General features: G+C 35.6%; 1 pseudogene; it reads left to right on the forward strand.

Moving 5' to 3' along the window:
• Positions 1-1,031: 1,031 nt before the first annotated feature.
• On the forward strand, positions 1,032-13,446 carry LOC149571657 (rust resistance kinase Lr10 pseudogene; annotated as a pseudogene).
• Positions 13,447-13,956: the final 510 nt, after the last annotated feature.

Genomic DNA, 13,956 nt, shown 5'->3' on the forward strand with positions numbered 1-13,956 from the left:
TTTACTTGGAAAGATTTTCTCCACATATATCTATGTTCTCTATTCTATCTCATTCTTCTATTTTTATGATTGTAAAACAATAATCTCTATGTCATAATGCTGCTGAAATTTGTTTAGATTGGTAAATTTCAATCACTTTCCTTTAAGGTTTAATTGTGCGGAATCCAACTTCATTTAGCAACTTTCCAAGAAAGAACAAATAAAGCAATAAATCATGGTAAGGTTGAGTCACCTTATCTCAACACTTTGACCTACTAGTCACTTGTTTATTTTCTCCACATTCCCTTTTCTACCTTTCATTCAGCATGTGTTTTGAAAATTTTGGTTTTAATTTGCATCCATCTATGCCAGGATAGGAGCGAAGAGAGTAATCTACCAAAACAATGGAAATAAACTATTCTATAAATAGATTTGTGAATAGGTGAAGCCAAACTGGAGGAACATAAAGTTATGTGGGTTCCACGAGCCATCATCCCCAAGTAGTTGTAGTGGCCAGTTAAGCCCAACCCAAATTTGACTATTTTAGAATGTCTTAATTATTTGACTTTGGATAAAAAAAGTGTAATTAGAATCATGGTGCATCTTGAGCACATTTAGATAACTTAGTATTATCTAAATAATTGGCTACATAGCCATTGCCTTCACTTTTCTTGATCACCAGATAATTAAATCATAAATGCTAACTCATTTTGATTCTAATGAAACATCTCAGGATTAAGCCTCTCTAATATTGAAGAGCCTCTTACCAACAACAAATATGTAGCAGTTGTGAATCAAGCGGTGGCTTGTGTGGGTTTACTATTCCTTTTTCTTGGTAGTTTCTTTTCTTTTGTGAAGTTTTACACCAACAAAATACATTTTCATTAGGTACTTGGCTCAATTCTCTTTATATTTTCTTTGAAACATCAAATTAAATTTAGTTTCCTTACAATTGGAAAATGAAAAATACAAAATTGAATTATCTTAGCTTCATTCTAGAGAATCATTATTCACGTCTACTTACCATATTTAGATAGGAAAGAGATAAAGACATGGAAGAAGATCAAGTCATGAAACTATCAAGCAAAGCTATAGTAGGTAAAGACTAACCTTTATGTTTGAATTTTAAAACTCTTCTAGTTTTCTTGTGGTGTAGTAGCTAATTAATCTATATTACTATGCTTGATTTCCAGGATTCGCTATCATGGCAAGTGCTCACATAATAATAGTAGCATGAACTCTCATAGTTGTCTACTAAAAGATGTCCTACTTCTTTAAGTTTAAAGAGGTCCAAAGTTATGTTCCAATCGAACCTATGAATATATTGACGATTGGCAAAGTGGAGAGTTTCCTCTAAAGTTATAAACATCAAATGCCCACCAAATATTCATTCTCTTAGCTAGAGAATATCACCAACAACTTTGCAAATAAATTGAGAGAAGGGGGATTCAGTGTGGTTTATAAAGATAATCTTCTAGGTGGCAGTTTATTGGTCATCAAAATTCTTGATCAATCGAGATAGAGTGAGAGGCAGTTCATGAACAAGGTTACAACATTGGGAACCATTCATCACATCCATTTGGTTTGCCTCATGGGTTAATATTTTGAAGCCTTTAGGAGTGCACTTGTATATGAGTACATGGCAAATGGATCCCTAGAGAAGTTTCTATTTGCAAAGAAAGGAAAAGAGCAAGTACTCAATTGGGGTCAACTGTAGTCAATTACTTTGGGTGCAGCTCATGGAATTGCATATTTTCACCAAGATTATAGTAGGAATTGTTGGGTGTGTATGTGAAGCCCAATAGCCTTTCATTTATTATTTACATTTATTATTATTTCCCTTGAATTATTTGTCTCTTCATTTCTCTTGAGACTCTATATATTTGGAGGTTCATTATTTCATATTATATATGAAGAGCTGAACCTACAGATTTGATGTAAAGTTTAGACTTTAACAATTAATAAGAGATCTTCCCTACAATGTGGACATAGCCAAAATTTATGGTGAACCACAATTAAATCATGTGTTTGTATTTTTTTGCTTTCTTTTTGTTCTATTTTTTTCTGAATTTGCACTTTCAATGAACTTCACAATTGGCATCAGAGCTTGGCATAGTCATTCGAATCAATTTCAATGTTTGAAAATCAGGAGTCATGGAAGATTTGCGAGTCTACAAATTCTTAGGACAAAATTTTAGTTTGTGGAAATTTTAGGTGTGTTTATTTCTAGTCAAGAAAGACTTGCTTATAGCAATTGATGGAAAAGAAAAGAAACTGGTTGCAATGAAGGATGAAGATTCAGATAAACCTAATGAGAAGACAAAGGTGACAATCTTTCTTTCTTTATCACAGAATGTTTTGTTCAATGTACACAATGAATCTATGACCAAGGAAGTTTTCTATAAACTTCAAAGTATGTACTAAACAACCTCAGCTACAAATAAAATATTCATTATGAAGAAGCTCTACAAGTTGAAAATGAAGGATAGGACTGCGACACCAAATCATAAAAATGATTTGAACACTTTATTATGTCAAGAAACCTCATTTGGCATGACACAAGATGATGAATCTAAAGCTATCATCTTGTTGTGTTCCTTACCTAATAGTTAGGATCTCATTGTTACAACAATTAGTACTTCTAACTCCTTAAAGAACAAGCTAGTCTATGATGAAGTAATGGCCACTCTACTTAGTGAGGATATGTGGAGAAGCAATGAGGAATCCTCATTTGATGAAACCTTGATGGTGGTCAACATTGAAACTAGAAGAAGAAGCCAAAATAGGGGAAGAAATAATCATCATAGAAGATAAAAATTAGCTAGGCACTTGAAGTCAATGAAAGGAAAGGAGGAAACTATTGATTTTGTGGCAAAAGTGGTCACATGAAAAAGGATTGTAGAGGTTCTAAAAGAGCACAAAAATGAGTGCAGGAAAGTCAAGCCAACACTATCTATGACAAAGATGATAGTGTACTAATTTTATCTACAACCGAGATTACTTCAGCCTCATAGGTTTTGGATTCTAGCACATCATTTCATGCCTCTTCATTTATGAATTACTTCTCAAATTATCAAAAAGGCAAGTTTGGTGAAGTATACTTGGGTGATAATAAAGCATGTAAAATAGTAGCTTAAGGGATCCATGTTAGTTGCAAAAGGAGACAAGATTGAGAGTTTATATATTGTAGAAAATATTGCTGAAGTGGGGGTTGACATGACAATTGAAGATAGCAATTCAGAACTGTGGCATCAAAGATTGGGTCACATGAGTAAAAAGGGCCTTGTTGTTATGCATAAAAGGGAGTAATTATTGAAGTTGAAATCAGTTGACTTACAATTTTGTGAAAATTATCTCTATCAAAAATAGAAGTGGGTTAGTTGCTTAAGGAATGGACATGAAAAGAAAGGCACTCCTTCTGCACTTGTCTATTCTGATGTGTTCAGACCCACGGTCCAGGAAAGTTCTAATGGAGGAGAAAAATTCTTCCTCACTTTCCTTGATTGTTACACAAGAAAGGTATGAATTTACATATTGCATAAGAAATTTGATGTTTTTAGCAAGTTTAATGTTTTTAAAGCTTTAGTTGACAATCAGATTGGTCACAAAATAAACTATTTTCAAATGGATAATGGAAGATAATTTTTCTCATTGGAGTTTGACTCATTTTGTGCGAGTAATGGCATTTGTCGAGTTAAGATTGCTCCATTCACCTTGCAAGAAAATGGAGTAGTGGAGAAGATGAATAGAAAAATCCTTGAGAAAGCTTGTTGTATGCTTTCTAATGCTAGTTTAGGCAAGGAGTTTTGGGTAGAGGTATGTAATACAAAAGTCTACTTAATCAATCGAAGTCCCTCTTCTTGGTTGGATTTTGGCATACTAGAGGAAGAGTGGCTGGGAAAGAAAATCTCATATTCTCACAGAGTGTTTGGATGCAAAGCTTATGCACATGTTTCGAAAGAGAAAAGAAGGAAGCTTGATCCAAAATCACAAAGAAGCATATTTGTGGGCTAAGGTGAAGACCGGTCCAGTTTCAGAATTCAAGATCTAGTTGGGAAGAAAATTATCAGAAGTAGAGATGTTGTCTTCAATGAGAAGGTATTTGCGGCTTTCAACATAGAAGAAAAATATGCAAGTGAGTATATTTGTTTCTCCATTTTTTATAATAATAATCTTGGTAGAAATTAGAATCTTATCTCTCCAAATGTATTATCTGTTAGAGTAAAGTGTTAATTTAATTTAATTTATTAAATTCACTTTATTCCCTTCTTAAGATTTTACTTTATGTACTTTTTTGAATCTCTATTTAATAATTAATTAGTAATTATTAAATAGCTTTTCCTTTTTAGGTTACCCTTTCGGATTTTGATCTCCTTTTATAAGGATTGATCTTTTGTAATTGTTTTTTATCTTGTCTATTTCTGAGAATAGATTTGCATAATTTTCAAAGCAAAACCCTTGCCTCCTCTCATTTTTTTCTTCTGTGACAGGTGTTTTTACATGTAGGTGTTCAAAGGCTTTGTGGATTTATATTCATCAAATCCTTCATGTTATCAAAGCTAGATTTGTGTAGCTTGTTCATTATTTAGAGAAAAAGGAGAACAAGTGTTTGACAAAATAGATCTAGAGTTCTTTGGGTATTTTTGTAAAAAGAGGGGGATCACTGATTTTTAGAGTAGGTTGAGGCCAAACAAACACTAGGATAGATTTAGAAGGCATCCAAACCCTTTTTTACATATAAAGTTAGTCCATTTTTGACAACTTTGATCCAGTAGGCAAATTTTTTTTGCCTAGAAGGTCATACAACCTCTTGCACGTATTACAAGAAGATTTTAAAAAAATAAATAATACACAAATTATTTTTCCTGGCTTGCAAGCCCTTATCGATGCCAAAAAATCCTATTTTGATACTGTCCCAACTCTAGCAATCACTTTTTCATACCCAACATCAGCTTTCCTTGTCAACAAATCATCCTAGCTTAACTCTGCCACTCCACTGATCTGCCACTGCTAGCCAGTGGTATTTTTTTTATAAAAAATATTAGTAGAAAGAAATTCTCTTACTTTCGAGTGCCCTATTTCCATTTTGCAATAACTCAAGCATATGGGGGTCTTTTTTTATTCGAAAGAAGTGTTGAAAAGTTGGTTTTGAGATGGAGATGATGGAGAACAAATTTTTGGAATGTTTTTAAGATTGATATCTATTTTGGTACTTGAAGTCTGTCGATGGTTTCTCTCTTCCATATAACTTCTTTTTTATAGCTCCATTTTCCATTCTAAAAAAAGTGTCAAAAAGCTCTTCTCAAGAACTTTCTAGATTCTTAGTCATTTCACCAGTATTTGGTACCAAATATTTTTTATTCATATGTGAAGCTTTTCTGCTCTTCTCTCATTTATGCAATCTATTTGTAAGTTGGGGTTCAATTTATTTCTTTGTGGGGGCATTTTTATATTATTTTCTATTATTATATCATTATATCAAAAAACATAACAAACCCTTTCTAAAACAATGGCTAAGACCACTTCTTCTCTAGAACTTCTAATCCCTCATAATTATCACACCTGGAAGACTTCAATGACTTGTCTTCTATGGTCAAAAGGGTTGTGGTCATGTTTGGATGTTGTGTAGCCTATTTTTTAGAGGCCTTTTGAGATCATACAAACATTGAAACAAAATGGATGAGGCAATTGGATTGATTTCATAACAGGTATCAGATAGTTTATAGTTTCATTTGTGCAAGTGCAATACTCCTCTAGATATGTGGACCAAACTTCATGGCTTGTTTGGTATAGTGAATGAGTTCAGGGCACTTAAGATAGAGATAGAGCTTACATCACTTGTGTTGGATTCCTTTTTGACTATTGATGACTTCTTGGTGAAGTTTACTCAATAGAGATCCTTGTTATAGGGTTGTGGAAAGGTGAAGAATGATAATGAGTGCATCTATTTGATTCTCTCTAAGCTTTGAGCGAATTTTTAGATATTTACTTCCACATTCTATTCCACCAAGGATGCATTGGGGAATAGATTTGTTATGCCTTCTTTTGAGGTCTTTTGAGATTACTTGACTAAAGAGCAGTCGAAGCTCACACAATTGGATATTATGACTAGTTCTAAGACAAAGGCATTGGTAGCTCAATCATCTATAGGAAAGCCAAAGTAGAAATCAAAGAATAAGATAGATTTAGTATGTAGTGAGAGTTCCTCCAAGCCTCATCCCAAATCAGCTCGAAAGCCCTCTCAAAAGGGTAATACTTCTAAGTTTGGTGAGTCTTGCTCCAAGAGTAAGAAGTATATAGGTGAACCTTGCAATTTTTATAGCAAGAAAGGATATCCAATTTCTAGGTGTTGGAAATGTCTTGAGGCATTAGAGGAGACCATGCAACATTCCAGTATTTCTTCTCTAAAGCCTCCACCTCCACATATCGGGAAAGGACATGCTCTTTCTATACGAGCATTGTCTTCTCCAGCTCCTTGGATTCTTGATTCCAGAGCTTCCCATCATATGATACACTCACTTGATTTGGTTAGCTAACTTTCTTAAAGTGTTACTACATAGATTGTAGTTGGTGATTCTTCACAGCTTTCAGTCACAGGTTCAAGAACTATCTCTTTAGAAGATGGTTCACTACAAGATGTTCTCTTGGTTGCAACCATTTCTATGAACCTCTTGTTTGTATTTTAGATTTGTCATTCAGGCTCTAGAAAGTTGGTTGAGTTCTCACCACATGATGAGGTTACTCAAGACCTCCATGATCCTAATTTGGTTATTGCTACAGGGAGTGTTGATCTTCAATCTCACTTATATTAGCTTGATGGATTTGAGAGCTTTGATTCTATAGGTATTTCTCTCATTGCTCATCTATACATAGTGAGAAAGCTTCGGCATGAGAATTTTGGCCATGTCAACTATAGATATCTACAACAGATGAGTACGCAAGAGCTAGTGATTGGATTACCTTAGATCTCTTGTATTAACGGTGTGTATCAAGGTTGTGTACTTGGCAAACATCACAGAGATCCTTTTCTAACAGGTAGATCTGCATATGCTAAGGCACCATTGGAGTTGATACACAATGATCTTATGTCATTTCCCACTCCATCTTTTTTAGGTGCTCGATATGTGCTCGCATTCATTGATGACTTCCCCAGACGCACATGGGTGTACTTTTTGAAGTACAAGTATGATGTCTTTGATTCATTTCAAATCTTTAAGACTTTTGTGGAGAAGTAGTATGGTATTTTAGTTAGGTGTGTACACATTGAAAATGGGGAGGAATATGTGAATCAGTCTTTCAAATATTTTTGTAGTGAGCATGGTTTATAGCATCAATTCTTTGTTCCCCATACACCTCAGTGGAATGGGGTTGCAAAGAGAAAGAACAAGACATTAAGGGAGATGGCCAATTGTGTGATACATTCTTGTGCTATGAGTTCTTAATTTTGGGCTCAATCTATCAATTATGCTAACTATATTCAGAATTAGATGCCTCACAAGGCATTGTGACACTTGATTCCTAAGGAGGCTTGGACTCATGTCAAGCCCAATGTTTCTACTTTCTACATTTTTGATAGTAAGGCTTGGGCATTTATTCCAGATGCTCAGTGAAAAGCCATGGAGAAGAAGAGCTAGCCACTCATTTTTGTTGGCTACTATGAGGATGTGAAGACATACAAGTTGTTTGACCCTAATTCTCGAGATGTCTTATTTTGGCGAGATGTTCAATTTGATGAGCATTATTCTCCAATGAATCTTCCATCTTCATCTTTTTCTTCACTACCCAGTACTTCCTCTACTCCTCTACAAGATTATGCATCCTTTGAGGAAGATCTTGATATTGATCCCACTTCACCACCCCCACCAAATGTTCTACAAGTGCCCAAGTGGGATCATGATACTATTGATGCAACTAGACCTTTGGTAGGTGATCCTATAGATTCTCATCATACTCGTTCTTAGACTGCAAGTAGTGGGTTTTTGAGTCATGCCATTTCAGATGTTCCTTAGAATTTTTCGCAGGTGACAAGACACTCAGAGTGGGATAGGGCTATGGATGAGGAGTATTCTTCTTTGATGAAGAACCACACATGGGATATTTTTCCTCTTCCAAAAGGAAGAAAGTTGGTTTGGTGTCGTTGTGTGTACCATACCAAGTATGTTGCAGATGGTTCTATTGATAGGTACAAGGCACGTCTTCTCACAAAGGGATTTTTATAGATTGAGGGTATTGATTACTTTGAGACCTTTGCCCCTATTATAGAGATGAATTCTATTTGCCTTGTACTCTCTCTAGCAGCTTCACAAGGATGGACAATTTTTTAGATGGATTTGAAGAGTGCTTTTCTACATGGAGATCTTCATGAGGAGATCTATAAGAAGCAACCTCATGGTTTTGTGCAAGACTCTTCATTGGTATGCCAACTTCAAAGATCTTTATATGGTCTCAAATAGGCCCCTAGGGCTTGGTATGAGAAGATGGATTCCTTTTTGCTTGCTTCATGGTTCACTCAGTGTCATTCTGACCTATAGTTTACATTCAACGTCATGGAGGTGACTTATTGATACTTGTGCTTTATGTTGATGACCTCGTCATCATAGGAAGCTCAATCTCCATCATACAGGGTGTTCAACAAGCATTGAGAGAGCAGTTTGAAATGACAAAACTTGGAATTCTGCACTATTTCTAGGCCTACTAGTTGTTCAGTCTTCAAATGGGATAGCCATACTCCAGCAGAAGTATGCTCTTGATATGCTTCAAAAATTTGGCATGCTTGATTGCAAGCCTACCCCCACACCTTTTTAGTCAGGTGTTGTTTTATCTACCACTTTCTCTACTCTTATAGTGGATTTTACTCTATACAGACAGCTTGTGGGTAGTTTGTGGTACTTGACACACACAAGTCTTGATATTTCCTTTGCAGTTGGACTTGTCTCTTGATTCTCCCACAATCTTCCTAAGAGTCATTGGCAAGCATCCAAATGTATCTTGAGATATATTAGAGGTACAACATGTTATTTCATTCACTACACATCAAGAGATCCTCACATTGTTGGTTTTATAGATTCAGATTGGGTTGGTGACATTGATGATCGCAAGTCTACTTCTAGTTTTGTATTTTGTCTTGGTTCTAGTCCTATCACATGGTCTTGCAAGAAGTAGCATGCTCATGCATTATCATCTATAGAGGCAAAATATGGGGTAGTTGTATTGGCTAGTTAGGAGGTTTTGTGGCTTTAAAAGTTGATGAGAAAGTTTGGATTTCCTCCTAATAGTCCCACCTTCCTATGGTGTGACAATTAGAGTGCTCTATATACATTTTGCGCAACCTAGTTGAGCATTAGTAGACCAACACATTGAGCTTCACATGCACTTCATCGGGCATCTCATTTAGGATGGCACTGTGAGCTTGGAGTACATTCTTACTATTGAGTAGGTTGTAGACATCTTCACTAAACCTTTTGCATCCTTGTGGCATCTTCAGTTGTGTTCTATGCTTGGGGTGAATGAAGTTGTCCTTGGGGGGTCTCGGTGATGAGTCCTTCCTTCCCACTGGGTTTTGTCTATTTCTCCATTTCATAGAGATTTAGTTGTGATTGGGTACCTCATCAGACCTTGTTGCCAGGACCCAAGTTTTCTTTCAGCATTGCATTGTAGTTTCCTTGCTCTTTTTGCATTGTTTGTAGCTACATTATTGCTCATCCTAAGGGGGGGTGTTAGAGTAAAGCATTAATTTTAATTTTATTTATTAAATTCTCTTTATTCCCTTCTTAAGATTTTACTTTATGCACCTTTTTGCATCTCTATTTAATAATTAATTAGTAATTATTAAATAACTTTTCCTTTTTAGGTTACCCTTCCAGGTTTTGATCTCCTTTTATAAGGATTGATCTTTTGTAATTGTTTTTTATCTCTTCCATTTCTGAGAATACATTTACATAATTTTCAAAGCAAAACACTTGCTTCCTCTTGTCTTTTTCTTCTATGATAGATTTTTTGCATGTAGGTGTTCAAAGGCTTTGTGGATTTGTATTGATCAAATCCTTCATTATCTGCCACCTTATTCTTAGTCCATAGTAGCATGTGGAGTCACTCCATTACTACTGGTGAATAGAGTATTGATGAATTAGGCAATCACAGTCATGAAACTCTAGTTTCAAATTTAAATCAAAATAGAGATGATAATCCTCTATCTAAGTACAGAGAAAATAGAAAATATACTAATGAAGTTACACTCCCTACCGATGCATTTAGTCACAGGCATGTTAATGCATAGCACATGACACTCATAGGCAAGGTGGACTCCACATAGGAGCCTCAACCATGGTCTTCCCTACACTACACCAAGCATAGGCAAAGACTCCTTCATGGTGTACCATCCACCTCTATAGCCAGTCACATAGGAGAAGTTCATGCAAACCATGTAGAGAATACACAAACCAATCACCAACAACATGTTCAACAATTTGAGTCAAGCTTGCCTATGGTTAGAGGTACACGCCATGACCATTGCATAAGGATCTCACATATTGATAGGGAGGAAATCGTCGACAGGGATGATTCTAATGAATAGTCGTAGGTTCATTGTCTCATCTATCAACATGGTCCCCATGCGAGTCTAACAATAGAACCTAATACACATTTTCAAAATAGCATGACGATTGTTCTTGGTAGAGATAAGGATGAATGCCACTGTTTCAACTCCCTACATCATAGTGTCTTTGATCAATTTCTTTGTAACATTCAGCTATAGGTTCCCCATTACCACACAACTCTCCTTAGCCATAAATTGGGTGATATTGCTATTAGATCTACATATGAGTTGGATGACTCCCAATCTACTTCTAATGTTGGTCCAAGTCCACCCATGAGTCAACATGAACTGCACTACTGCAGCACGTCAGGTCACCATAAAGCAATTTCTCAATCTGAAAATGGGAAAAGTAATTTACACAACATCAATTCAAATATGGGGATTGTGCAAAAAATTATTAATTACACTAATGCTAAGAAGAGTTATTTCACATCTTCTAAAGGTAGTGATTATGAATTACTAAGAAAGACTTCTCATGACATTGACAAGGGACATGCTACTGATAGTATAAAAAATGGGGATAATTTTCAGGGATTGAGAAAATCTGCAAGATAGAGAAGACTTCCTGTCTGATTCTCTGATTATGAACTCTTGTACTCTGAAGAAGTAGAGCCTAGACTTTTACTTTCAAACCAAGTTGAACTAGTAAGCTTCAAAGAAGCTTGCAAAACATCATATTCTCACAAATGGGAGGTAGCAGTGTGGGAAGAGATGGATTCTCTATTGCAAAACAAAACTTAGGATTTGGTTCCTTTGCCACCAAATCACAAAGCACTCAAAATTTGATGAATTTATCAATTGAAATATGAAGGCAAAAATTAGAAGTGTTACAAAGCCAAGCTAGTTGTTAAAGGTTTTGATCAGCAAAAGGACATAGATTTCAATGAAATCTTCTCACCTGTGGTCAAGATGACTACACTCTAGGCTATTCTTTATTTAGTTGCTACTCGGGATCTTAAACTTGAACAACTGGATGTAAAAATGACATTTCTCCATGGTGATCTGAATGAAGAAATCTACATGATGCAACCCAAGGGATTCATTAAACATGGTAAAGAAAACTTATATTGCAGATTGAGGAAGAGCTTGTATGGTCTCAAGCAAGCTCTGAGGTAGTGGTACCTCAAGTTTGATTGATTCATGACTACAAATAACTTCATTCGGTGTGAATCTCATCCATGTGTCTACTACAAGAAGTTACTTGATGGTTCCTTTATTCTTTTATTACTCTATGTTGATGACATGCTTGTACCAGTTCATCTATGAAGTTGATTTCAAAATTGAAAGAAAAAGTTGTCACAAAGGTTTTCCATGAAGGACTTAGGGGTAGCAAAATAGATACTTGGCATGGACATTATCCATGATAGACACAAGAGGGAAATAAAGCTTTTTCAAGAACACTATGTTCTCAAGGTATTAGAAAGATTTGGCATGGCGGATGCCAAACTAATCAACACTCCTCTTGCTGATCATTTTAGATTATCTTCAGCCATGTGTCCCAAGACACAAGAAGAACAAAACTACATGAAGAACATTCCATATTCTTCAGCAGTGGGTAGTCTTATGTATGCAGTTGTTTGGATGCACCCCGATATTGCCCAAGTAGTGGGGGTTGTCAGCAAATTTATGAGTAATCTAGGTAAACAACATTGGGATACAGTTAAGTGGATCTTAAGATACCTTAAGGGAACTCCTAATTTTGTATTGTGTTTTGGTGGCAAAAACACTTCACTCAGAGGTTATATTGATTTAGATATGCCTAAAAATTTAGATAATAGAAGATCTACTACTAGTTATTTCTTTATTTTTGCTACAGCAACAATCGGTTGGGCATTGAAGTTGCAACAAGTGGTCTCACTTTTTACTACTAAGACTATGCCCTCACTAAAGGAGCAAAAGAGTTAATTTGCTTGCAATGTCTATTTGGTGATTTTGATTGTCCTCAACAAGGATCAACCTTGTATTGTGATAGCAAAAGTGTCATTGCCTTAGCCAAAAAAACATTTCTTTCATAGCAGGACTAAGCATATTGAGGTATAGTCTTTCATTTATTATTTTCATGTTTCCCTTCAATTGTTTCTCTTCATTTCTTTTGAGACTCTATATATATGTATTGGAGGTTCATTATTTCATATTGTATTCCAAGAGCTGAAGCTACAACTATGATGTAAAGTTCACACAATAACATTAATAAGAAATCTTCCCTGTAGTGTGGACGTAGCCACAATTTGTGGTGAACCATGATAAAAAAATGTGTTTGCATTTTTCCTCTTTCTTTTGTCATGCTCTTTCTCAGTTTGCACTTGAAGTTCATCGTTCATTTTTACATTAAGCCTAACAATATATTGTTGGATGCAGATTTCACACCAAAAGTAGCTGATTTCAGTCTTGCTAAGCTCTCTAAGAAGGAAGAGGACCACATATCAATCACGCTAACAAGAGGGATGCTAGGATATGTTGCACAAGAGGTGTGGGATAGAAATTTGGGAGTTGTAACAAACAAATCAGATGTTTATAGTTTTGGAATGATGTTTTTGGAGATAGCGGGAAGGAGGAAGAACATTGACGTGCAGGTGAGTTGTTCAAGTCAATTGTATTTTCCGAAATGGGCATTCAAATTGATACAGAGTGAGGAGTTGGAGAAGAGATTGAGAGAAAGAGTGAGAGGAGAGATGGGAGTGGAAGATGAAGAGAAAGTGAGGAGAATAGCAAAAGTAGGACTTTGGTGTATTCAATACAATTTCAATGGCCGACAGCCAATTAGCAGGGCCGTACAAATGCTCAAAGGATGCGGTGATGATGTAAGCATTCCTCCACTACCCTTCAACCCCTCCAGCCCACCACAGGAAGCACGATTGTCATCTTCCACTTAAATATCCACGGTACAAAGATGTGAAGAAGACTTGGGATGATTGTCTATTTAGAAATGGAATGATGTAGGGAGCCATCTTTATACTATGTGAACCTTGTAGGTTTAAGGGTCACCGTGAACTATGGACAATTATTCAAGCTTGCTGTTGTAAAGCGAATTTACTGTAAATGTGAAAAAAATTCAATTTGGTTGCATCTTGTATCTCAGTGTTTATGTATTTCTTGTGACTACTTGACTAAGAAAAAATATTAGCAACTATCCTTATTGATCTAGTTGTTTCTGGAAATCTACTTGTTAATTGAACATCACAAATAATATCCTTTATGATCCATTACTACTGCCTCTTAGGTTTTAACTATTGGAAGCAAATACTGTTAGAAGTACCTGTATAAAATCCTACATTTAGGCTTTGTTCCCTATTGTCTTTTATAACTTACGTTTAAATTTTCCTAATCAAATGTTCAATTAAATCATGTGTTTTAAGATTTATAATAATAAATAATTAAAAGCA

The sequence above is a fragment of the Cupressus sempervirens genome, chromosome 2, assembly GCF_028749045.1.
Source record: "Cupressus sempervirens isolate cs-2001-9-10 chromosome 2, ASM2874904v1, whole genome shotgun sequence".
NCBI classification, from domain to species: domain Eukaryota; kingdom Viridiplantae; phylum Streptophyta; class Pinopsida; order Cupressales; family Cupressaceae; genus Cupressus; species Cupressus sempervirens.